The following is a 24,348-nucleotide window of genomic DNA, read 5'->3' as shown; positions in this document are numbered from 1 at the left end:
CATCTAGTTTCTATATCTCCTTATTCTTGGCAACATTTGCTTTTATCTTTTTGATTACAGCCATCCTAGTGAGCATAAAGTGGCGCTCACTTTTTATGTGCTTATTGACTGTTAAGAGGACACTTCTTGAAACTTTTAATTTCAGGGTGCCTTGGATAGCTCAGTTGGTTGGGCATCCAATTTCAACTCAGGTCATGCTCTCATGGTTTATGGGTTCGAGCCCCACATTGGGCTCTCTGCTGTCAGCATAGAGCCTGCTTCAGATCCTCTGTCCTCTGTCCCTCTCCCGCTTACACGGGCACACATGCACTCTCTCTCTCTCTCTCAAAAATAAACATTAAAAAATTAAAAAAAAAAACTTGTAATGAAATTAAAATTCAGTTTCACATTTACAGAAAAGTTACAGAATCGTTTTTTAAAAAGCCTGTATACCCTTCACCCAGAATCACCAACTTGTTAACATTATGTCCCAGTTGAGCTCTCCTTTCCTCTTTCTGTCTCTGCCTGAGCAATCTGAGCGTAATTTGCATTCATCATGCCCCTTTACCCATGGATATTTGTGTCACTATTCTGAGAACAATGGCTTTTTTCTCAAACAAACCTCAGTACGCTTCTCAAAACTCTAAAACTTTATTTTTTTTAAGATTTTATTTTTAGGTAATCTTCTACATGCAACTCGGGGCTCAAACTCACTACCCTGAGATCAAGAGTCACATGCTCCACCGACTGAACCAGCCAGGCATTCCAAAATCCTGAAATTTAACTTTGATAAAATAATTATTTTTATTTATTTATTTATTTTAGAGAGAGAAAGAAAGACAGTGCAAACAGGGGAGAGGGACAGAATCTTAAGCAGGCTCCAGGATGCTCAGCCCAGAACCCAACACAAAGATCAATCCCACAACCCTGGAATAATGACCTGAGCCAAAATCAAGAGTCAGCCGCTCAACTGGCTGAGCTACCCACACGCCCCAATAAAATAATGACCTAATCCACTCCATATTTGAACTTTACCAGTTGTCCAAATATTCTAGATTTGAGACCAGGATCCAATCCACGGTCATATTTATTTAGTTGCCTTTAATCTGAAACAGCTCCTCAGCCTTTCTTCATCTTTCATGGCCTTGATATTTTGAAGGGTATGGGCCAGCTATTGTGTAGAACATGTTCATGTGATATTTCCTTGTGATTATATAAAGATATGCATTTTTGTCAGGAATTCCACCAAGGAATGTCCTTAGGGCATCATAGCAAGAGGCTTATTTTAACCCCATTGTTGGCAATTAGATTGAATTGTTTTTTAGGTAGTATCACTTAGTCTCCATCGAAATTGCTCTTTTTTCAATTGTAATTAATGAGCAATCTGGAGGGGTTACTTTGAATTGATACAGTATTCTGTTCCTCATTCAACTTCCATTTGCTAGTTTCAGCATCCTGTGCCTTTTTAAAAAATCAGTTATGAGATATAATTTATATACAGTAAAATTCACCTATTTTGAGTCATCAGTTGTATGAGTTTTGACAAATGAGTAGTCATATAACCACCACAATGAAAATTTGGAACATTCCCATTGCTCCCAAAAGGCCAAAGGGGGCTCTTCTTCATAATGTGAGACAATAGGGGCGCCTGAGTGGCTCAGTTGGTTAAGCGTCCAACCTTTGATTTCATCTCAGGGCATGCTCTCAAGGTTCATGGGATAGAGTTATGAGTTGGGCTCTGCACTGGCAGCTGGGAGCCTGCTTGGGATTCTCTCTCTCCCTCTCTCGCTCTCTGTCCCTCCCCTGCTCAGGTGCATGTACGCATTCCCAAAATAGATAGATAGATAGATAGATAGATAGATAGATAGATAGATAGATAAACTTTTTTAAAAATGTGAAAATAGATTTTTTTTAAAAAGTGAGATAATAGATATAAACACAGATACATGGTATCCTAATCTTAAGGAACCTTGAATCTCTTTCTGAAACAGGTCTGACCTTCAAGATCATTGTCTGGGTAGGAACTCAAAACAGAAGCCAGCAGTTGAGGCCCCAAATGGAACAATGACCCCTTTGTTCCAGGTGGCAGCCACCTTGTCCCTGACATATGGGTGGGAAGCCACAAGGCAACAGGAATTACAAAACGGAAAAACATATTGGAAATGTTTCCAAAAATATCCTTCCATGCACTAGAAGTTCTGTTTGTCTTCATTGCAAGGATCTTGCAGGCCTGATATCTTCTAAGAGGCCACAGGGCCTGTTTTAGTTATGTTCCCTCACCATGCTGGGAGCACAGGAGACGGAGCAGCTGTTGTCCATAGTGCTGCTGTCACCATGTGCACTGTTGTGGGGATGCTTGAAGACCTGGCTTACTCTCCCTTGGCCCTACAAGAAGTGAATACAACTTTCCTTTCCTGCTCAAAGACTGTGCCACTTACCTGAGGGTTCTATGGCCATCACCCTTTCCTCTGCTACCTGCCTGGGTGGGTAAATGGTAGGGCAAGAGCTCCCTTTCAGGGACCCCCATCAGTGACTCAGTCTATTACTCCCCTCTCCACCTCTCTTTCTTCCCAGGACTCTGGGATCTTCATCTAGTTTGGCTGGTGGTAGGTATTTTTCTGTGCCTAGTGTTCAGGCTAAGAATTGGTTTCGTTAATGGCCCCCAAAACCTTTTTCTTCTAAAGCTATTATCTCTGCCATGGGCTATGAAAGTCCATTTTGAAATGAACAGTTCAGCATTGAGTCACTTCTTCCTGAATTACTGTCCAAAGTACCCTACCCTCAGTCTAGAGGTACCAGGAAGTAGAGTAGGGTGGGAGGAAGGGGCAAGCCGTGTTGGCTGATATTTGTCCATACCATCCCATTATTGTGCAGTTGATTTGAGGGAAATAGACACAGGACTGTATGTTTATCTACCTTAAATATTATCATTATTTATCTAACTTAATCTTTCCTTTTAACTTCAGGACAAACCAGATAAGAAAATATCTTTATTCACTTTTAAGTTTTCTTTTCTGTAATGTAGTAGGTGGGAAGGGAGATAAGGGTAAAGTAAAGATGACTGGAGAAAGCAATATGGAATTAGATCCTGTATGAGGTGTGAGCTTGGGCTTTGTGAAACAGAGTACCTGGGTCGAAAGGAAAAGAGAGGGACCTTTCCGAGTAGTTGGGAAGATAGCACATGTGCTGACCAACCAGTGGGAGGTTAACCGAGGAGGATAGGGGCCATGTCCTCAAATATCATCTCAACCTAGTTATGTTTATTGTGCAATAAATGTAATACATTTAAAATACATCAGAAATCTAATACCATTTTCACTTCACCCAGAATTTTATGGATGGTGTACTTAATTACTTCAAACATGAATGGAACTTTAAAATGAACTTACTGTATTTGGATTGTTTTCTTTCCTGTTGCATTAGTCGGCTTGGGTTGCCATAACAAAATACCACAAACCGTGTGGCTTAAACAATAGAAATTTATTTCTTACAGTTCTGGAGGTTGGGAAATTCAAGATCAAGGTAGCAGCTGTGTAGGTTTTATTCCTGGCAGGGAGCAAGAATTCCTGTCCCCTTCCAGGGTCCTTCTAGCTGGATTAAGAATCAAATTGACACGAGGGGCTCCTGAGTGGCTCAATGAAATGTCCGACTTCAGCTCAGGTCATGATCTCATGGTTCGTGGGTTCGAGCCCCCCATGGGGCTGTGTGTTGACAGCTCAGAGCCTGGAACCTGTTTCCAATTTGTCTCTCGCTATCTCTGCCCCTTCCCTGCTTTTGCTCTTTCTCTGTATCTCAAAAATAAATAAATGTTTAAAAAAATTGTTTTAAGGTAATATATGCAAGAGATGAGAACAGTTCAGATAGTACAGAAAGTGTAAAATGAAAAGTAAAGCCTCCACCCCTCAGTGTTCCAACCCTTTACCCTAAAAGTAACTTGTTAGTATTCATTCATTCATTCATTTAAGATAATTGTTGAGTACTGTTCTGGGTGCCGGGAATACAGTGATGAGCAAGATATGTCAAGTTTTTACTTCATGGCACTTGCATTTCAGTGGAGATAAACAAATACATAAGATAGTATCCGGTAGTGGTAAATGCTATGAATAAAAAGCAGTGTGGAAGAAAAGAGTACTTCAAGCAGAACACTATTCTGAGCTACAGCCTGCAGTGAGGGAGTGAGCCTGTGAATATCTAGGGGAAGAACATTTTAGAAAGGGAGAGCATAAGTACACAGTCTAGGGGTGAGAGTTTTCTTCCTGGGCCAGCACATGTCAACCATCCCTACTGTCTTTGAAAACTGTGCTGAGCGTTGCCTGGGTGGCTTAGTTGGTTGACCCTCTGACTTGGGCTCAGGTCATGATCTCACATTCAAGCCCCACATTGAGCTCTGTGCTCACAGCTCAGAGCCTGGAGCCTGCTTCAGATTCTGTGTCTCCCTCTCTCTGTCTCTCCTCTGCCTGTGCTCTCTATGTCGCTCTCAAAAATTAATAAGTAAGCATTAAAAAAAACAAAACAAGAAAAAAAACTGTGCTGTCAGGAGGCATTTATCGCCATATTTGCCCAGTTCCCTCTTACAGTAAAAACTGAACATTGATCAAGGGAAAGCTTACTAAAATGCAGCCAGGAGGCCAGCAGGGGGAGCTCTCCAGTCCTACTACTCTGCATCAATTACTGGAAGAACTGTCAGTTCAGACCCCAACAGAATTGTCAACAGGAAAGAATCATCAGTTATGAGCACCAACGGGAGAAATGTACATTGCATCTCCTACATCAGCAACAAAACCAGTTAAAAACTGTCATTACCCTGTACTCCTGCTTTTCTCCAAGAGACTTTCCTTCAAAACACCCCCTCCCAACTTCCTCTTCCTTCTCCGTAAAATAACATTCCTTTCCTTTGTTGGACTAGCCTATGGTTTTTGCCATAGCTTGCTTGTCCCAAGTTGCAATTCTCTACTATTCTTGAGTAAGCCCATTTTTGCTGGTGAAATAACTTTTATTTTTAAGCTCATCAAAATGTATTTGCTATACACATGTCTGTCAAAATTGAGATAAAGTGAAATAGACTAGAGGTGACATGCATTTCAAGGAAAATGAGAGAAAGCGAATTTGCTTGGGGGAAGTTGTCTCTTCTTCATTTGTTATGTTACCTGACTGGCTGTGTAAGCATTTGAGCTTGCCACCCCAAGAGAGGGCTGACTCCTTCATTTGCCAAAGAGGAATCTGAGACTGTAACAGCACTCCAACCGGGAGTTAAGGGTTAAATTGCTTCAAGCTTATGTGCTACTTGCTTGCTGACCTAAGTCTCTTGGTCTGTAGCAGAACTAACATACTTTCCTTGAGATTTGCAGGCCGCTGGCTGAGACTTTCCCAGAAGGTAATGCATAAACACCTCTGAAAACAGCTGATGCCACTGATGCCAGGCAGTCAGCTCAGGGTCATGTCAAAATATGACTAACTGCCTGGGCACTGCTTCTCCTGCATGTAGGCCCCTACACCTCACCCCCCATTTCCTGGGTCTTCCCCTTTAAAGCTCTTCTGCTTCACCGGTGGGGAGGATGGTCTTTGAGATGTTAGTCCACTATCCTCCCAGGTTGCCAGCTTCGTGAGGAAAGCAAGCTTTCCTTTCCCACTGTCATTTATCTCTTGAGTGTTGATTTTCAAGTGGCAAACAGCAGAGCCGGAGCTCAGAACCGGTTCTCTGCCTGGTAACAAGACCTAGGGAAGGTGGGCAACTTGCCCAAGTTCTCCCATTGAATTAGCAGTATATGTTCCTTTTTACCTGGACCACCATGGCAAAGATTAGTAACTATATCTGACAGGCATTTATATTGCTAGTGAACACCTGTTAAAGGAGGGTGGTTTTGGAGCACCTGGGTGGCTCAGCCAGTTAAGCGTCTGACTCTTGATTTTGGCTCAGGTCATGATCTCCCAATTCGTGAATTCGAGCTCCACGATGGGCTCTGTGCTGACAGGGAGGAGCCTGCCTGGGATTCTCTCTCTCTCTCTTTCTCTCTCTCCCTGTCTCTCAAAAAAAATAAATAAACTTTAAAGGAGGATGGTTTGAAAAATAAAAATGAAAACAAGTGGGCTGTTTCCTAAGTTATTAGGCTCGCTGGCATCTATTGGAATTCCCCAATGCCAAAGGGGTGGCTCACATTCATTGTCAAGGGAGGAGGAGGGGAAGGAGGAGGCTAGTGGATGCCCTGGCCTGAAGGCCCCATCCAGGTAGCAGCTGCCATCCTGGTGCTCCAGCTCAACGGTTCTTTAATTCTTTTCACTTGAATCCAACTGTTGCAGGCCCGTCAGGTAGGTGTGTGAGGGATGCAGCATCAGGCTTTGAGTCAACAGGCCTGGGTTCAAATTCTGCCTCTTTCTCACCACCTGAAAACCTGGGAGAGATTTCTTCATCCATCTAAACCTCAGTTATCCCACCAGTAAAATGGGAGTGTGAATGCCTGTTTTGCAGTGCAGCAGTTAGCGCAAACTCAGGGAGGTGACGCATGCAGGCAATTGTGAAAGTCTTCATGGTTGGCTCTGCTCCACTCCTACCTCTTAGCCCTCTATCCTGTGGGGCTTCTGGACAGCAGTGCTCACAATGAGACTGTGAAGCCTGCTGGTGACTGTCTTCTCTCTTGTGCTGGTGCCACATTTGCTTTGACAAGAGAGGATCAGGACTGACGATGCTGGCATGCGTCAGTTCAGAGCTACTGGTGGGGACCCCTGTGTGACTCCACTCACCATTCAGGGTATCTAGGCCCCTCCACACCTCACCAGACAGAAGTGGAAGAGGTAATACCTGGCACGGCAGACCAATGGGTCAGTGGTTGAGTCAGGCCTGTTGTTCAACATTGTGAATAGCACTCCAGAAAGAAGGAACCACTGTCCATTACCAGAGACTTACTGTCATCACCTTATCCTCCTAAGGAGGCAAGCACCGACTTCACACGGGGTGCTGTCTTTGGGACAACACCCATCAAGTTCAGGGAGGCAGTGGTTCCTGAGGGTCTTTGTACAGTTGATCTAAACTGTAAACACACAACCCTTGACTACATAGCCTTTAATCCACTTGACAACAAGATTTCTGAGGCTCCCAGGGAATGCCTGGGGCCTCCTTTGTCTGGAGCAAAACCTGGTTTCTCATTTCCCAGATTTCTCAGTGGTTAATCCCAGACCTGTTTGCTTTAGCTCCTCCTCTTTGTTTCAGCGTTTTATCTGTTGTGTTCACATTCCTCTGATAAGCTTTCTAATTGCCTTCCAGGGGAAAAAAAGATTACCTACCAGCAGTCTTCTTGGTCTCGGGCTTGTTAGCCTCAAACATTCTTCTGACACCTACCCCTGGTAGACATGGTTCATGGCATTCAGTGTCCCCGCTGGCCCTGGAAACGCACCCCACTTGCTTTCTTCCAGTGGCTTCACAGCCACACTGTGGGGTTCTCTTGGAACTGCAGAATCTCTGTCCCACTGCCGCCCTTGCCCAATGTAGAGAGGGGTTCACCCTACAGCATTCCCGATGCTATAAAACACCTTCTGCTGCATCTTTGGGCACATGGAAGGGAATTTATCTTACTGTCTTTGAAAAGTAAATGGAAATGTTCATTTTGCATAAATTAACATATGGAATAGGGTCGGCCTCCATCTTTCTGGTTTCTGGAGAGTGAAAACTATAAGGTCTGACACAGTCTGAGATCCTACATACGAAAGCTAGTTCACCTCTGGACTGAACACTTGAAACCAAAACACTTCCTTTTGCCTGTGCTCATTTGAGTTCATTTTTCTAACACAGCTGACAAGATCCTGACTAAGACAGAAGCTGGTCTTGCCATGGGGCATCACAGGCCTTAAAATGAAAAACTGACAGGGGGCTGGGTGGACCTTCATGGAGGATTGTTCTTTCCCTGGCTGGGAACTCAGCAATTCTCCCATACTGGATGTTTTTCTATCTGCCCCTTCGAGCCCACTTGTCATGAGGGAGGCTGGAGGAAGTCCCTGGGAAGATGTGTAGGGGGAATGGGATCCAGAGCAAGGGACCTGGAGGGAAAGCCCAAGGAACAGATGGGAGGGGCGGTTCTCATCTCTGTTCTCTTTAAGATAAGAAGTGAGGGTATCTTCTGGGTGTAAAGAAGGCACAGGTGGCCGTGAGGTTTAAGAGAAGGGATAACAATCTGGGAGCATTTTGAAAAGGATGGGAGAGTGCCCGATGGGAAACAAGTATTGGGTTTGAAGACTGGCGAGTGGGGGCTCTGCTAATCCTAGGAACACAACCCTGATGTGGCATCAGCCCGAGGGGGGCCCAGCTGGCCATGTGGCTCTAGGACTGCTGAGCAGCTCTATGGGGTAGAGCTGAGGCAGGTAGGGGTTGTGTGGGCACAGTGATAGATGGGGTGCTGAGGAGCTCACATGCTGGTTGACATCCTATGGAGTCCATACTCCTTTGTATGACAAACTGCAGTCAGGTGAGGTAACACCACTTCTCACTGTAGTCCCAATTCCTGTAAACAGCCACTGAGAATATGTAAGGTATGCCTGAGGCACAGTGGGAAAATGTGCCTTGACCATTCTTGTCTGGCTCTGTAGGTTCCATGAGAAATTCTCCATAGGAACAGTGTCCATTATGAAGATTCCATTTCGAAGCCTGCTTTGTAAAGCCCATCATAAAACAGCCTTTAGGGGCGCCTGGTGGCTCAGTCAGTTAAGAGTCAGACTCTTGGTTTCAGCTCAGGTCATGATCTCATGGTTCGTGAGTTCGAGTCCTGCATCTGGCTCTGCACGGACAGCATGGAGCCTGTAGGATTCTCTCTCTCTCTGTCCCTTTCCCACTTAAGTGCGCGCTCTCTCTCTCTCTCTCTCTGTCAAAAAATAAATAAACATTAGAAAATAGCTTTTAGGTTTTAGGTGGTGATAGAGGATGGCATATTCTCTCCCATTGCCACTTGATCAATCAAGTGTTAGCAAGACTCAGACTCTGCCGGCAAAACAGTACTTCCCATTCCAAAGACAGCTCATCTCATCCCACGAGATTAAGAATTAGACCAATAGCTGTCTACTAGAAAACTCCTGAGCATTCTTTGTTATAATTACAGCAAGGAAAGTCTAGTTTATAGGGTGTTTTGTGTTCTGTCTGCCATCTGTCACTTCCCTGAGTCTTCACGATAGCCCCTGGGAGGGAAGCAGCCTGGTACCACTATTTCTATATTTTGGATGATGACGTGAAGTGCATCCACCCTCATTCTTCCTCCATCCTTTGCCCTGTCCCCCGACACTATAGTCATTTCCCTCTGGCAGTGTATGGAACTCTGCAATTTACTAGCTAATCGCTCCATCTCCCCCACCCCCACCCCGTCCCCCTCCCAGTCTCAGTCCTTGTCTGTAAAGCCAGAGCACACAATCCTGGGAGAGCTATTCCAGCTCTCAGATGCTACTTTACAGTCATTGCTGCTTAAAAGCCATAATACAGTTTGTTACAATGAATATTTTATTTTATTTTATTTTATTTTATTTTATTTTATTTTAGAGAGAGAGAGAACATGCACACACGAGAGTTGGCGGGATGAGTAGAGGGAGAGGGAGGGAGAGAGAGAGAATCTTAAGCCTAGTGCTGAGCCCAATGGGGGGTTCAATCTCACAACACTGAGATCATGACCTGAGCAGAAATCAAGTCGGACACTTAACTAACTGAGCCACCCAAGCACCTCTATATGGCTTAATTTAAATCTCACTGAAGGCCTGATGACTGTGACCGTTGTTTTCAGTTTACACAACAGCAGCAATGCAGCTATGGCTCCCATTTACAGAGCATATGGTGGGTGTCAGGAACTGTACTAAGCACTTTTTGGTCATTCATTCATTCAACGAGTATTTGTTAAGCCCCTACAATGTGCCAGGCACTTTTGTGAGTGTTGGGAATAAAGCCACGAACAAAAGAGTTAAAATGCCTGCCCTAAAGGGGCTGATGGTGTAGCTGAGGGGAGGCGGACAATGATGAGTGAGCAGATCACTGTGCCTTAGGTAGGTGATGATCTGTGCTTTGTAGAAACATAAAGGAGGGAAGGTGAGGAAGAAGGTAGTGTGAGGGCTGGCATGTGGGTGTGATGTTGTGTGTTTGCTCAGGAGGGGGCCTATGGAGAGGGTGACATTTGAGTAAAGGTCGGGGTGTCTGCAGCCAGCAAGGAGGTTGAGGGCAGCTGGGATGGAATGTACAAGACAAGGCCAGAGGGGTGAGGGGGCAAGGAAGGATCTTGGAGGGGCTGACAGGCCATGGAAGAACTCTAGCTTGGACTCTGAGCGAAATGAAGAACTGGTGGAGTAGAGACCTGATCTGACTTTTTACTTTTAGCATGTTTTATCTCATTTATTTTCAGAGCAACTCCAGAATAGGTGCTATTATAATCCCCATTTTAGATTATTAATTAGGCACAGAGAGGTTAAGTAATTTGCCCAAGATCGTACAGCAAACATTTTGGAACCAGGATTCTAGTCCAGGTCTGTCTGCCTGCAAAGCCTGCCATGCTAAGTACTCCCCAGGTGACACTGAGGAAATTCCTGCCACTCCTTTCACCTGCATTCCCAGGATCACACACCCAGGAAGCCATGGAGTAGTTGGCCAATTTTAAATCATTTTTTCCTTGCACTGATCTCTTACATCCGTTTATATTTCCTTATTTCCACCTTTATGGGAAAAGGTATGGAACAAATACGTAAAAGATCTTAAAAGTGTATGAATCCTAGACTTTTCCTACTACACCAGATTTATCACACACACACAAAGACATAAAACGAAAATGTATCAAGGACGTTTATAAAAGCCATCCAGTGGAGGTTGTTAATTGTGAAGACGTTAGGAAATGTCTGATGTTACTTTGGGCAAGTGACAGAGCCAATGTGATATGTCACATGTCCCTCCAATTACCTCACCCTGTTTCAAAAGTAACATGGTGGTGGGGTGCCTGGATGGTTCAGTCAGTTGAGCATCTGACTTCGGCTCAGGTCATGATCTCATGGTTCATGAGTTTGAACCCTGCATTGGACTCTGTGCTGAATCAGACACAGAATCAGACACAGCTTCTGATTCTGTGTCTCTGTCTCTCTCTGCCCCTCCACCGCTTGTGCTCTTTCTCTCTCTCTCAAAAACAAATAAATATTGGGGGAAAAAAAAGTAACATGGTGGAGAAGGCCCAGACATCCAAGTGAAAAGTGTTCAATGGGAGCTGGACACACCTGAAAAAAACCTTATGAAATCAGAATAAAGTCTACAGTTTAGTTATACTATTTCACAACTGTACCAATGTCAAGTTTTGGGGTTTGAAAATGTGCTATGATTAAGATATTATCACTAGGGGAAGCTGGGTGATGGTGCACTGGAACCCCCTGTACTGTTTTTGCAATTGCTTGTGAGTCTTAAATTATTTCAAGATAAAAAGTTTTTTAAAAAGTGAGAGTAAGGCTTAAAGGCATGTGAACACAAAAAGAATAGAGCACTAAGAGGAGTAAGCAAGATGCAGAACAGTGTGCATAATGCCCTATGAATTATCCTCCACAAAGCATGCACACGCACATATATGTACAGACCATCTCCAGAAAGGTAGAATCAGCAACAGCCATGAGACCCATCTAGAGAAACTGAAAGACCGGGAGACAGGTGTAAGAAAGGCATTTTAAAAAATGTGTTTATCTTATGCATACATTAGTTGTTCAGAATTAAAATGTTTCAAAATGTGATAAACCCCCAAAAGAGGCCTCAAGACCTCTCTAACCATGAACTATACATAAATAAAGGCAGGAACCACATAATAGATACTTTACAAATCTAAATAAATGTTTAAAATCTCTGTATGTCAAAACATATAATTTTCAAGGTAAAAATCAAAAACAAGGAAAATTTCTCATCCCTTAGGTCTAACTCCAGAATCAGTGTTCTGTCAATGAAAAGTTGAGGACATTATTGGTAACATTTGTAACAGTTGAAAATTAAATATCCTTAAAATATTAAGAGACTAGTAAAGCCAGAAAAAAAATAAGCCCCCCAAAACAGAAAAGTAGGTAAAGTACACACATGAATGGGCTACTCAAAAAAGAAGAAATACAGTTGGCCAATAAGTATACCAAAAATGTCAAGTCTTGCCAATCATCAACGAAAAGTAAATAAAAACTAAATAACATTTTCCATCTACCACATTAGAAAATAATGAAATAATAATACCTTTAACCCAGAAATTCTACCCCTACGAATTTATCCTAAGAAAATTAGCATAAGTGTGGAGAAAATTTTATTTAAAGGATAAAATCTAAGGGAGAAAATTCCTAATTTCATGTTCCAAATTAAAAAAAAAAAAAGGAAAGAAACAAACTGAGTGTTCAACAAGAGCTTGACCAAATAAATGTGGGCTCAGCCATTCCATGGAATAAAATGTCCTCACTGAAACAGTGATCAGACCTGTATTTATTGACATGCAAACACATCCATAGCATTGCTAAATGAGGAAAGCAGAGTGTATAACAATACGTGATAGCCTATGTATAACAATATGTATGATGTCCCAACTTGGGGATATGTGCATGTGATTCTTGCCTTTGCTACATGGAAATATATCTAGAAAGCTCTTAAAGGAACTCCTCCAAAATGCTAACAGTAGCTCTCTTTGGACAGTACAACCGCAGAACTTTTTCTTTTGCTCATCACCACGTTCTCTTTGTTTCTATCACATGTGTGAATTGTGTGTGTGTGTATGTGTGCATGTGTGCATGTATGCATCTGAAATAAATTTTAAAATAAAGGGAAAACTAAGGCACATTCAGTCTATAAAGATGAAAGTTGAAATAGGAGCAAACGTTGAAAATCAATCTGACAGAGCTGGCTACAAGACATCTGAGGAGAACTGCTCATTTTGTTTTCTTTCCTCCTCACCCCTGCTCACAACATCCTTTTCCCATCACTCAGGCTCCTGGGGTTGCGGGGGGGGTGGGGGGGGTGGTGGAGGCAGTGGGAGTGGGGTATGAGGGGGTGGGGAGAAGATTAACCTTCCTGCCAGCACCTTATCAGTGGCAGATGAGCTCTTTCTAACTATGGCACTGAGTGACAATGTCAGGATCTTTCTCCTGCTCTGGAATACCTGTATTAACCCTGGTGTCATCCTATCCTGCGAGGCTGCTCCGTGCCAGGCACTGTGCCAGTCATTGGGAAATTTGCTCTTACAGAAACCATCCTTGTGCATTTCACTTCCCATAGATACCTCTATTTCCCCTGGGTATTAGAAATTAAATAATTATTCTTGCTATTCTGTTATGTGTAGAGATTACTTTTAGGCAAGCAGGCTTGAGGGATGGAATGTAGAAAGGGCCCACAGCGACCACCACCAGGCTGAATACAGACAAGCCCATCAGGTGACCCACCTCAAAATGTCCATAAACTCTAACTGACCAATGGGCTGCTTACTGCCAGGCTTAGTTACCAAAAAAGGGAGAATTCCAAAAAAGGGAGAATGAAAGAATGCCATACCTCCTCATCTTCCCTCTTTAAAAATTTTCCCTCTTTAAAAAAATTTGTTAATGTTTATTTACTTTTGAGAGGGGGAGGGGGGTAGAGGCAGAGAGAGGTGGAAGCACAGAATCTGAAGCAGGCTCCAGGCTCTGACTTGTCAGCACAGAGCCCCACGAACCACGAGATCATGACCTGACTCAAAGTCAGGCACTTAACCAAGTGAGCCACCCAAGTACCCTTCATCTTCCCTTTTTAAAAGCTGCCCCTTCCCACTGCCTCCTTGCAGGCAGCCTCTCCTTGGCTGTCCTGCCTGCAGCTCCCTTGTGGTGTATTCAATAAATTCCTATCTCCTTTGTTCTGCCTCAGATGAATTCTTTCACCAGTTTCACCCGATCCATCATGGACCCACGTTTGGGGGCCCCATCCAATTGGACAGACACCCCATATGGTTCAATTTTATCAATGTGTTTACATTTCTTGTGTTATCTGTAAGTTGAACTTTTTCATGTTTTTGGTCATCATTTCTGTTTGGGTCCATGTGTGTGTGTGAATTGCCGCTTTATTTCCTTTGCCATCTTTCTGCTAGGATGTTTTTCTTTTTTCCCACTGATACACAGAAAGTCTTCATATAACAAAATTGTTCTCCAAATTTGGTCATTCATTGCTTTCCAATTTTGTTTATGGACTCACAACTTTTACATATTCAAACCTATTTATTTTTCTTTTCTCCTTAGAATAAGATAAATATCTGTATTTCCTGGGTTCATTCATGATCTTATTGTGAAAATTTAGCCTTTGAATCCTTTTAGAATATATTTCATTGTGGGAAATAAAGTAGGAAATTAGTTTTGTTTCTTCCCAAATAGTCTACCACTTCTTCTATCAAATACCATTTACTGAATAATCATTCTGTACAGATTTCAAAGGCTAAGCTTATTTTAGTTAAACTTTAACATATATTTATAAATACATTTTCTGGGTTTTCTATTTTTGTTCCCTATGTCTTTCTATTCTTGTATCAGTAGCACTACTTTAAGAAGCATCAGTTCATAATTAATTTTATACATTTTACAGAACAAAGACCCTCAGGCCCATCTTACTTTTAAAAAGGTTCCTGAAATTCTCATGTTAAAATTCATTTCTCTAGCTTGCCCATCTCAAAATGTTGAGAAAAGCAACTTGATACTTTTCTTTGTCCCACAGATAGAGTATCAGCCTAGATGGACTGATACATTCCTGCAGCCCTCAAGATGCCTTAATTTTCTGGAAATGAGGGCCGCCTAGGTGGTTCAGTCAGTTAAGCATCTGACTTCAGCTCAGGTCATGATCTCATGGTTCATGCATTTGAGCCCCGTGTCGGGCTCTGTGCTGACAGCTAGGAGCCTGAACCCTGCTTTGGATTCTGTGTCTCCCTCTCTCTCTGCCCCTCCCCCACTCACACTCTGTCTCTTGCTCTCAAAAATAAATAAAAATTAAAAAAAAATTTTTTCTGGAAATGAGGTTCTTAGCCTCATGGTCTGAGAACTTTGGCTAACTCAGCGCCATCAGGTCTCCTACTGCGTTTTCTTTGTCTCTGTATCTTTGTCAGTGTTTTGTCATCTTCTTGAAAGTCCCTTTACTGCCTCATTTCTATACTTTCAATTATACATACTCTGAAAAAAGCAGGTAAAAATCACTAACCCACAAGGGTTTCTTGAACCTTCTCTGTAATAAAATATCACACTCTCATTTTTCTATGACTTGGGGCTCACATTTTAGCTCTTTCTCCAGTTTATTTTAAGTAATATGTTTAGGTCTTATTCCTCTGCTAGACTACCTGAGGGTAATCCTGAGTATTATTCCTTTGGCAGATTGCCTGAGCTCCACCTTTAAACCACCTGCCACAGTCCAGCTGGGATCCTGGTACAGGACACTTTACTCAGTGATTACCATCTGAATTCATTGGTTCTCCTTCCCACCTCTGCTTTACATTACATAACGTTCTTCTGGGCAGCCTCAGGGTTTTGGCCAACTTTGTGACTTTATGCAATGCTCAGTGCTGTGTCATACCTAATAAGAACACTCCAGGCGGTTTATCTAATGGTAAGTCCTGGCTTCTCAATGTTTATTATATTATTGCAGCCTGGTAGATGTAACCCGTTGGCAGATGAAGGCATTTGAGTCTACATGAGAAGGAGGGTTAGGGCAGTTAGAGAAAAAATAAAATAAAATGAGGGATTGCAATATGCCATTTATATAAGACAGTAGTTCTCAACCCTAGCTGTTTGAGAATTTCCTGGAGGGTTTTTGAAACTTACCAGTGCTCAGGCCCCATCCCAGGTAAATCAAAATCTCTGGGGTAGGAGCTACACATTAAAAAAATTTTTTTTCAATGTTTATTTATTTTGAGAGAGAGAGAGAGAGAGAGAGAGAGAGAGAAAGCATGAGCAGGGGAGGGGCAGAGAGAGAGGGAGAGAGAATCCTAAGCCGGCTCAGCGATACCAGCACAAACCCCAACATGGGGGTGGAACTCACGAACGGTGAGATCATAACCCAAACCGAAATCAAGAGTTGGACACCTGACTCACCGAGTCCCCGAGGCGCCCCAGAGCTGCGCATTTAAAAGATTCTTCATCAACTCCTCCATGCAGCCAGGGTTGAAAACCATCAACTATTCCAAAGCAGTGCTCCTCCAACTGTAATGTGCATGCAGCCTCACTGGGAATCTCGTTACAATACAGGTTCTGTTTCTGTGGGCCTGGAGTGGGAGTGAGGGTTGGCATGTGTAATACTGCCTCAGGGGGTGCTGATGCCACTCCTCAAGCACACTGGGATCGCCAAGGATCTAAAGCAGTGGCTCTCACCCTTGGTCGAACATTTGAATCACTTGGGGAGTTTTCTAAAACTTTGGCAGACTGGACCCCATGCTCAGAGATTCTGATCTCTTTGTTCTGGGGTGGGGCCCAGGCATAAATTTTAAAATACTCACGATGTTTCACATGTGCATTTGGGGATCAGAACCAAAGCAAAGTGGAGAAATGAGGCATTTATGCAGAGATAATCCAACAGAAATAGAACAAAACAAAAAACTTGGCCCCAGGCTCACAATAGCTGTCTGATTAAAGAGGAGGGCCTTCTTTTTTCTTGAAGTGTCTATTCTGAAAGAGGAAGGAAGGATAAACATGAAAAATGTTTCTCCAAGAAAATTGGGATCCGATTTCATCTTGAAGACACACGTTTGACATACGGTGATCTATTGCAGTATACGTTTAAAAACATAACTTCTATTCACATTTATTTTCCATCTCCTTGCAATGTTTGCATGCTTTATAATACATATAACTTATAAACTGAAAGCATACACAGATTCAAGTGTTTGCTCAAAACCTTTTTTACTGGTAGGTAGGGTACTTGGGGTGATAGAGAGTACCCACACTGTGGCCCTAATTTTCCTGTTTCCTCAGCAGCTATATCCATAAGAGCCACTCTCCACACCCCTCCCCTGCAATCCACCTGATGTCTTCACGCCAACCTTGGCCTATAGTGTTTTGCAAGAACAGGAGCAGCTCTGATCACAGAAGCATTGGCATAAATAGCATTTTCCCAAACTTGCCTGATCACAGACTCAGCTGAGAAGCTTGATGAAATACAAATTCCTGGGACCCATCCCAGAACCTACTGAATCAGAATCTGTAGGAGATAAGGAATCTGAAATTTAGCAAGCGCCTGGGGTGCCTGGGTGGCTGGGTCAGTTTAGTGTTTTTTGATTTTTTTGATTCTTGTCTTTTGACTTTTGATTTTGGCTCAGGTCACGCTCAGTGTGAAGCCTGCTTAAAAGCCTCTCTCTCTCTCTCTCTCACTCTCCCCCACCATCTCCCTCACTCACATGCGCTCTCTCTCTAAAATAAAATTTTAAATTAAAAAAAAAAAAAAACACAAAACACAAGTGCCTCAGGGAGTCTTATGACACCACCAGTGAGTAGAGAAATAAGCACTTTAAATCAAATACTTGAGTGTGCTACAGAAGTTAAGTGTCTGGATAGTTCCAAACACATTTACTGAGTGTGCCCTATGCTAAGTGCTTAATGGAATAAGAGGGATATTGGATTGGGAGACTGACTGGCTGAAGCAGGTTCCCAGGTATTGCCTTGGTTGGGTCACTGCATATTACAGCTAATCCTTGGTTTTGTGTTTCCAGAAATTTGACGTTGTCTTTGTATCAAGTGTTAGTGTGACTCTGGAGTGTGATTGTTTTGGGCTAGGTTAAGGGCTAATGACTCTCTGACATAAGAGTGCATCTCCAAAGTGGCCAATGCATCCATGTCCCCCAGATTTGGCACTCTCTCCTGCCTCCAGCGCTCCATCATCACAGCTATGCCAATATGACCCTCATCCCAGGTTCCCACCTACCTAGTGTAGAAAAGAGTGAAGTGAGAAGAGCCTTGATGCCAGAGGAACTGAGTCTGAACCTCCATTTTCTTGTAAAGCAGCTGTGTGACCCTGATAAGTTTCTTAATCTCTTTGAGCCTGTAAAAGTTTACTTACTGTAAAATAGGGATAATCAGGTGAGTATAAATATTAAATAGCTTTTGCATATACATTAATTAACTCAATATTTTAATGCCTTCTCTATGCTAGTTCTGTGTTCCCTGACCCTGGGTCAGTAACTGACATTTATTTAGTCTGGGCTCAAGGTGAGCCTCCCCTCTTTCCTGCCACATTGCCTATCCCATTGGGCACATTGTTCTACATTTCTCCCTACTGTTCAGAGTCAACTTCTTTTCCCTGTAATTTTCTCACAGCCTACTGCGTTTTTCTCATGAAGTTTTTGTTTTTGTTTTTGCTATAGAAAAATAGAGGGTGTGATTACATTTTATCTGGGAGAATTTTTTGACCTATTGTATTTTCTAGGGGAATGCTGTCCAGATCTCAAGCTGCCCAGCAGCGATCCAGCCTGAGGTTGGAGGCCCAGGCCCAGACTGCCCTGGTCTCCCCTCCACTGCCCAGGACCCCCACCCAGGTGCCCTGGGAAAATCTTTTTTTCAGTTCTCACTTTGGTTTCTACTCTTTGGGAGAGAGTATTGAAAAGTTCTCTTTTGTTAAAATAAGTCAAGGGTCACTTTTTGGATGGAAACATCACAAAGAGCCATGGGGGCTTCTTCTGTGTACACTTTGGGGAGGGGCAATTTAAATCTGAGGTTTGTAGGTGTATTTCCAGAGGGCAGTGAACCCTAAAATTGTTTGCACCTTTGAATGTGTGGGTGGATTTTCCCAGGGAGATGGTCCCCATGTAATAGCCCACCAATCAGTCTTAAGAGTTAACTTGCTTCAAGGGGCACCTGGGTGGCTCAGTCGGTTAAGTGTCTGACTTCGGCTCAGGTCATGATCTCATGGTTTGTGGGTTTGAGTCCTGCGTCCGGCTCTGTGCTGACAGCTCGGAGCCTGAAGCCTGCTGAAGTTTCGGTGGCTCCCTCTCTCTCTGCCCCTCCCCAGCTCACACTCTGTTTCTCTCTCTCAAAAATAAATAAACATTTAAAAAATTTAAAAAAAGTTAACTTGCTTCAAGCTTATGCACTGCTTGCTTGCTGACCTAAGCCCCTTGATTTGTAGCAGAACCAAACTATTTTCCTTGAGATTTTGCAGACAATTGGCTGGCCTTGAGGAATGAAGGATCAGACTTTCCCCGGAGGTAAGTCCTGACTGCACTTGAAAACAGCTGGCACTGATGGTAGCATGTCTGTTCAGCATCATGTCAGCGTACGATGACCCACCTGAGCACCAGCTTCTCCTGCACATGGTGTCCCCCCTCATGTCCTGCACTATCCCCTTTAAAACTCTCTGGCTTCGGGGCACCTGGGTGGCTCAGTCGGTTAGGTGTCCGATTCTTGGTTTCAGCTCAGGTCATGATCTCACAGTTTGTGAATTCTAGCCAAATAAATAAATAAACATTAAAAAAAAAAAGTCCTCTCTGGCTTCACATGGACAAGGAAGATGGTGTTTGGGATGTTAGTCCACCATATTCCTAGGTTGCCAGCTTTTTTTCTGTTTTTAAATTTTTTTTTTTTTGTTATTGTTTATTTACTTTTGAGAGAGAGAGAGACAGAGCGTGAGCAGAGGAGGGGCAGAGAGAGAGGCAGGCACAGAATCCGAAGCAGGCTCCAGGCTCTGAGCTGTCAGCACAGAGCCCGACAGGGGGCTTCAATCCACAAACCGCAAGATCATAACCTGACCCAAAGTCGGACGTTTAACCTAATGAGCCACCCAGGCACCCTGCCAGCTTTCTAAATAAAGCAACTTTTCCTTTCCCACCGTCACTTGTCTTTTGAGTATTGATTTCAGAGCAGCAAGCCTCCAAGCTTGAATTCAGAACTGGTTTTCTGTCTGGTGACATCCAGGTTTCATCAGATTCTTTCTGAGCTCCATGATCCCTGCCTGGAGTGAGTCTTTGTTCCTGTTGGCTGAACCAGCTCCTACCTAAATGGCCTCCATGCCAGGGATGGGACAACCATTCCCTTCCCATACTCAAACATCAGTACTGCAGGCACTTCCTGAGTAGGGAGGGCAAGCAGAGTCAGGCTGGCACAAGTTGCCGGGCCCCACAGGGGCCCAGATCTGCTTCTGGACCTGTCAGAACTTACTGTTGTCCTTCTGTGCAAGCAGGATGGAATTTAGGAATGATGCCAGGGATGGTCTATGTGTTGCTAGTCCAGGTTCTATGTGTTTGGGTCTAGGTTTCTAAAGGCGGCACTTTAGAGTGACCTTAGGTTGCTGAGGGGTATCCCAGACAGTTGGAGTGTGGGTGTTTCCGTAACAGAGTTGGTCCTGGGGAGGCTGGGCATCCTATCCTTTCTAGCAGGCCTTGCTCTCGTCTCAATGACAGCCCTGTTACAACCGTGCATTATGACAAAAACCAAGTGCCAGAAAATCTTCAACAAGGAGATCTGCAACTATAAGGTGGTGGAACAGAATGATCCAGAGAGGACCTGTATTGTCCTGTAATGTAATGTGCTTCCAGTGGGCCTAGGGGTTCCAGTCTGAGAGGGCCCACGTTCTCCCAGGCCAGGCCTTGTTCTTTTTGGCCTCTAACAGTCTATGATTGTGTAACCTTATCTACCCGTAAAAAAGGTTTTGAGAAAACACTTGAATCTGTGTATGCTTTAGTTCATAAATTATGTATGCATTAGTTTACAAATTACATGTATTATAAAGCATGCAAACATTGCAAGGAGATGGAAAATATGAATAGAAGTTATGTTTTTATAACGTATACTGCAATAGACCACCGTATGTCCCTGCTCGAGGCACCGCTGCTGCGACTGTCACTTCTAATGTGTCTGCAATGTGCTGCCCTGGTATCCAGCTATCTGGTGAACAATCCAAAAAATACATGTGTCTTCAAGATGAAATCGGATCCCACATTTTCTTGGAGAAACATTTTTCATGTTTATCCTTCCTTCCTCTTCTTCAGAGAGCATGCTTCATACCGAGTCCCTCATATACCTCTGTGCTTGCTTGAGATTAGGACAGTTTTTTGCGTTTTTGTTTCTGTCTTTTTAAGTAAGCTCTAGGCCCAATATGGGGCTTGAACTCATGACCCCAAGATCAAGGGTCCCATACTTTACTAACTGAGCCAGCTAGGCACCCTGAGGTTATGGCAGTTTGGCGCAGGGCAGCCTGGGAGAAGTGCCTCCAGGACCACACACATCCTGATGGGGTATTAAAAGGCCAGGCACTCTGCTCTGTAGATGGAAATGGCTTGAGTATAGAGCTGTAGTATCTTTTGCTGCATACAGACCACCCCAAAATTTAGGAACTTAAAACAGTGATACTGTTGATCATCTCTTGCTGTTTCTGTGTTAGAGAACATTTGTTTACTCAACAGGTCTTTACTTAGAGTGCCTAGGCCAGGTAATGCTCTGGGCTTGGGGCTATAGCAATGAAGAAGAGAGACAAGGTCCCCGCTGCCCTGGGGCTTAGAGTCCTGTGCCTGTGTGTACGTGACAGATCACAAACAAGCAAACAGTCCTCTGTTGAACAATTTGTCGGTAAAGAGCTTTATTTTTCCTCTGCCCCTTAACCCTACCTGTTTAAATATGCTATGTGGACTCGTTGAGCAATCTAGGCCGGGCCCTGAAGAGAATTTTGGTCCTAAGGTAATCAAAAAGTGCTTTGGTCACTTGTAGTTACAAAAAAGTATAAATCCAGAGTCTGCATCTGAATTGAGGAGGGGGACAGGAGAGTTAAGGGTCAGGGACAGTCTTGGCTCCTTCTGTCTGTGGCAGTGTTTAGGGTGATTTTCTTCCTTATTGGGGCTTTTGTGGGCTGCTCCAACATGCCTTACTCCTCCTTCTCCAAAGCTCCAATACAGGCTCTGACTGCCTTTTAGCTTCTGCATCTGAAACCCACATTTCCCATTGCTTTCTGCTTAGATTGCCTTGCCCCTTGTCACTCTTGGGTGGGACCTACTTTGATGGTCCTTCACCTTGCTGGCAAACATGGGGAGCAGAGAGCTAAGTATTGGGGGCCTCTGTCAAAACTGACCACAGAAAGATTCCTGTATTCATATCTGGTCACAAATTAACAAAAAAGCTCTAATGTGGGTAATGCCACACTGGGCAAATTTTGAGAAGCGGTACAGGGTCGTGGGATGCGCACAGTGGTATGATGTGGTGCAAAGAAACATACACTTTGTGGCACAAAAACAGACACATAGACCAATGGAATAGAATAGAAACCCCAGAACTAGACCCACAAACGTATGGCCAACTCATCTTTGACAAAGCAGGAAAGAACATCCAATGGAAAAAAGACAGCCTCTTTAACAAATGGTGCTGGGAGAACTGGACAGCAACATGCAGAAGGTTGAAACTAGACCACTTTCTCACACCATTCACAAAAATAAACTCAAAATGGATAAAGGACCTAAATGTGAGACAGGAAACCATCAAAACCTTAGAGGAGAAAGCAGGAAAAGACCTCTCTGACCTCAGCCGTAGCAATCTCTTACTCGACACATCCCCAAAGGCAAGGGAATTAAAAGCAAAAGTGAATTACTGGGACCTTATGAAGATAAAAAGCTTCTGCACAGCAAAGGAAACAACCAACAAAACTAAAAGGCAACCGGGGCGCCTGGGTGGCGCAGTCAGTTAAGCGTCCGACTTCAGCCAGGTCACGATCTCGCAGTCCGGGAGTTCGAGCCCCGCGTCGGGCTCTGGGCTGATGGCTCAGAGCCTGGAGCCTGTTTCCGATTCTGTGTCCTCTCTCTCTGCCCCTCCCCCGTTCATGCTCTGTCTCTCTCTGTCCCAAAAATAAATAAACGTTGAAAAAAAAATTAAAAAAAAAATAAAATAAAAACTAAAAGGCAACCAACGGAATGGGAAAAGATATTCGCAAATGACATATCGGACAAAGGGCTAGTATCCAAAATCTATAAAGAGCTCACCAAACTCCACACCCGAAAAACAAATAACCCAGTGAAGAAATGGGCAGAAAACATGAATAGACACTTCTCTAAAGAAGACATCCGGATGGCCAACAGGCACATGAAAAGATGTTCAGCGTCGTTCCTTATCAGGGAAATACAAATCAAAACCACACTCAGGTATCACCTCACGCCAGTCAGAGTGGCCAAAATGAACAAATCAGGAGACTATAGAGGCTGGAGAGGATGTGGAGAAACGGAACCCTCTTGCACTGTTGGTGGGAATGCAAATTGGTGCAGCCACTCTGGAAAGCAGTGTGGAGGTTCCTCAGAAAATTAAAAATAGACCTACCCTATGACCCAGCAATAGCACTGCTAGGAATTTATCCAAGGGATACAGGAGTACTGATGCATAGGGCCACTTGTACCCCAATGTTCATAGCAGCACTCTCAACAATAGACAAATTATGGAAAGAGCCTAAATGTCCATCAACTGATGAATGGATAAAGAAATTGTGGTTTATATACACAATGGAATATTACGTGGCAATGAGAAAAAATGAAATATGGCCTTTTGTAGCAACGTGGATGGAACTGGAGAGTGTGATGCTAAGTGAAATAAGCTATACAGAGAAAGATAGATACCATATGGTTTCACTCTTATGTGGATCCTGAGAAACTTACCAGGAACCCATGGGGGAGGGGAAGGAAAAAAAAAAAAGAGGTTAGAATGGGAGAGAGCCAAAGCATAAGAGACTGTTAAAAACTGAGAACAAACTGAGGGTTGATGGGGGGTGGGAGGGAGGAGAGGGTGGGTGATGGGTATTGAGGAGGGCACCTTTTGGGATGAGCACTGGGTGTTGTATGGAAACCAATTTGTCAATAAATTTCATAAAAAATAAAAAATAAAAAAAATAAAAATAAAATAAAAAAAATAAAAAAAAAAGAAACATACACTTTGGACTCAGATGATACGGTTTGAAATCTGACTCTGACATTTATTTATTTACTAAAATTTAAAAAATGAAGCAAAATATACAGAACATAGAAGTTACCATTTTAACCATTTTTAAGTTTACAGTCAAGTGGAATTACATACACATTGTTGTGCAGCCATCGTTAGCATTCATTCTCCAGAACTTTCCATCACCCCAAACTGAAAGTCTGCACTCATTAAACAGTAAGTCCTCTCCCCCAGCCTGTGGCAACCACCATTTCGTTTTCTGTCTCTGTAAGGTGACTGTTCAACGTATCTTATGTTGGGTGGAATCATACAAGGTTTGTCCTTTTGTGTTTTGATTTATTTTTGCATCTGTTTATTAAAACTAAAATCTATCTATGAGGACATTTGATACGAGACATTAACTTAGGATCATCCTTGGCACAGAGTTTGCCCTCAACACGTTTGCTTCACTTACTCTGATTTACTCAGGAACGGTGAAAGGACACACGGACCTCCAGCGCCGGGGGCGAGTGTGCGCCTGCGCTCTGTGCT

The sequence above is a fragment of the Prionailurus bengalensis genome, chromosome D2, assembly GCF_016509475.1.
Source record: "Prionailurus bengalensis isolate Pbe53 chromosome D2, Fcat_Pben_1.1_paternal_pri, whole genome shotgun sequence".
NCBI lineage: Eukaryota > Metazoa > Chordata > Mammalia > Carnivora > Felidae > Prionailurus > Prionailurus bengalensis.
The sequence above is the reverse complement of the archived record's forward strand: the minus strand, read 5'-3'. Positions refer to the sequence as shown.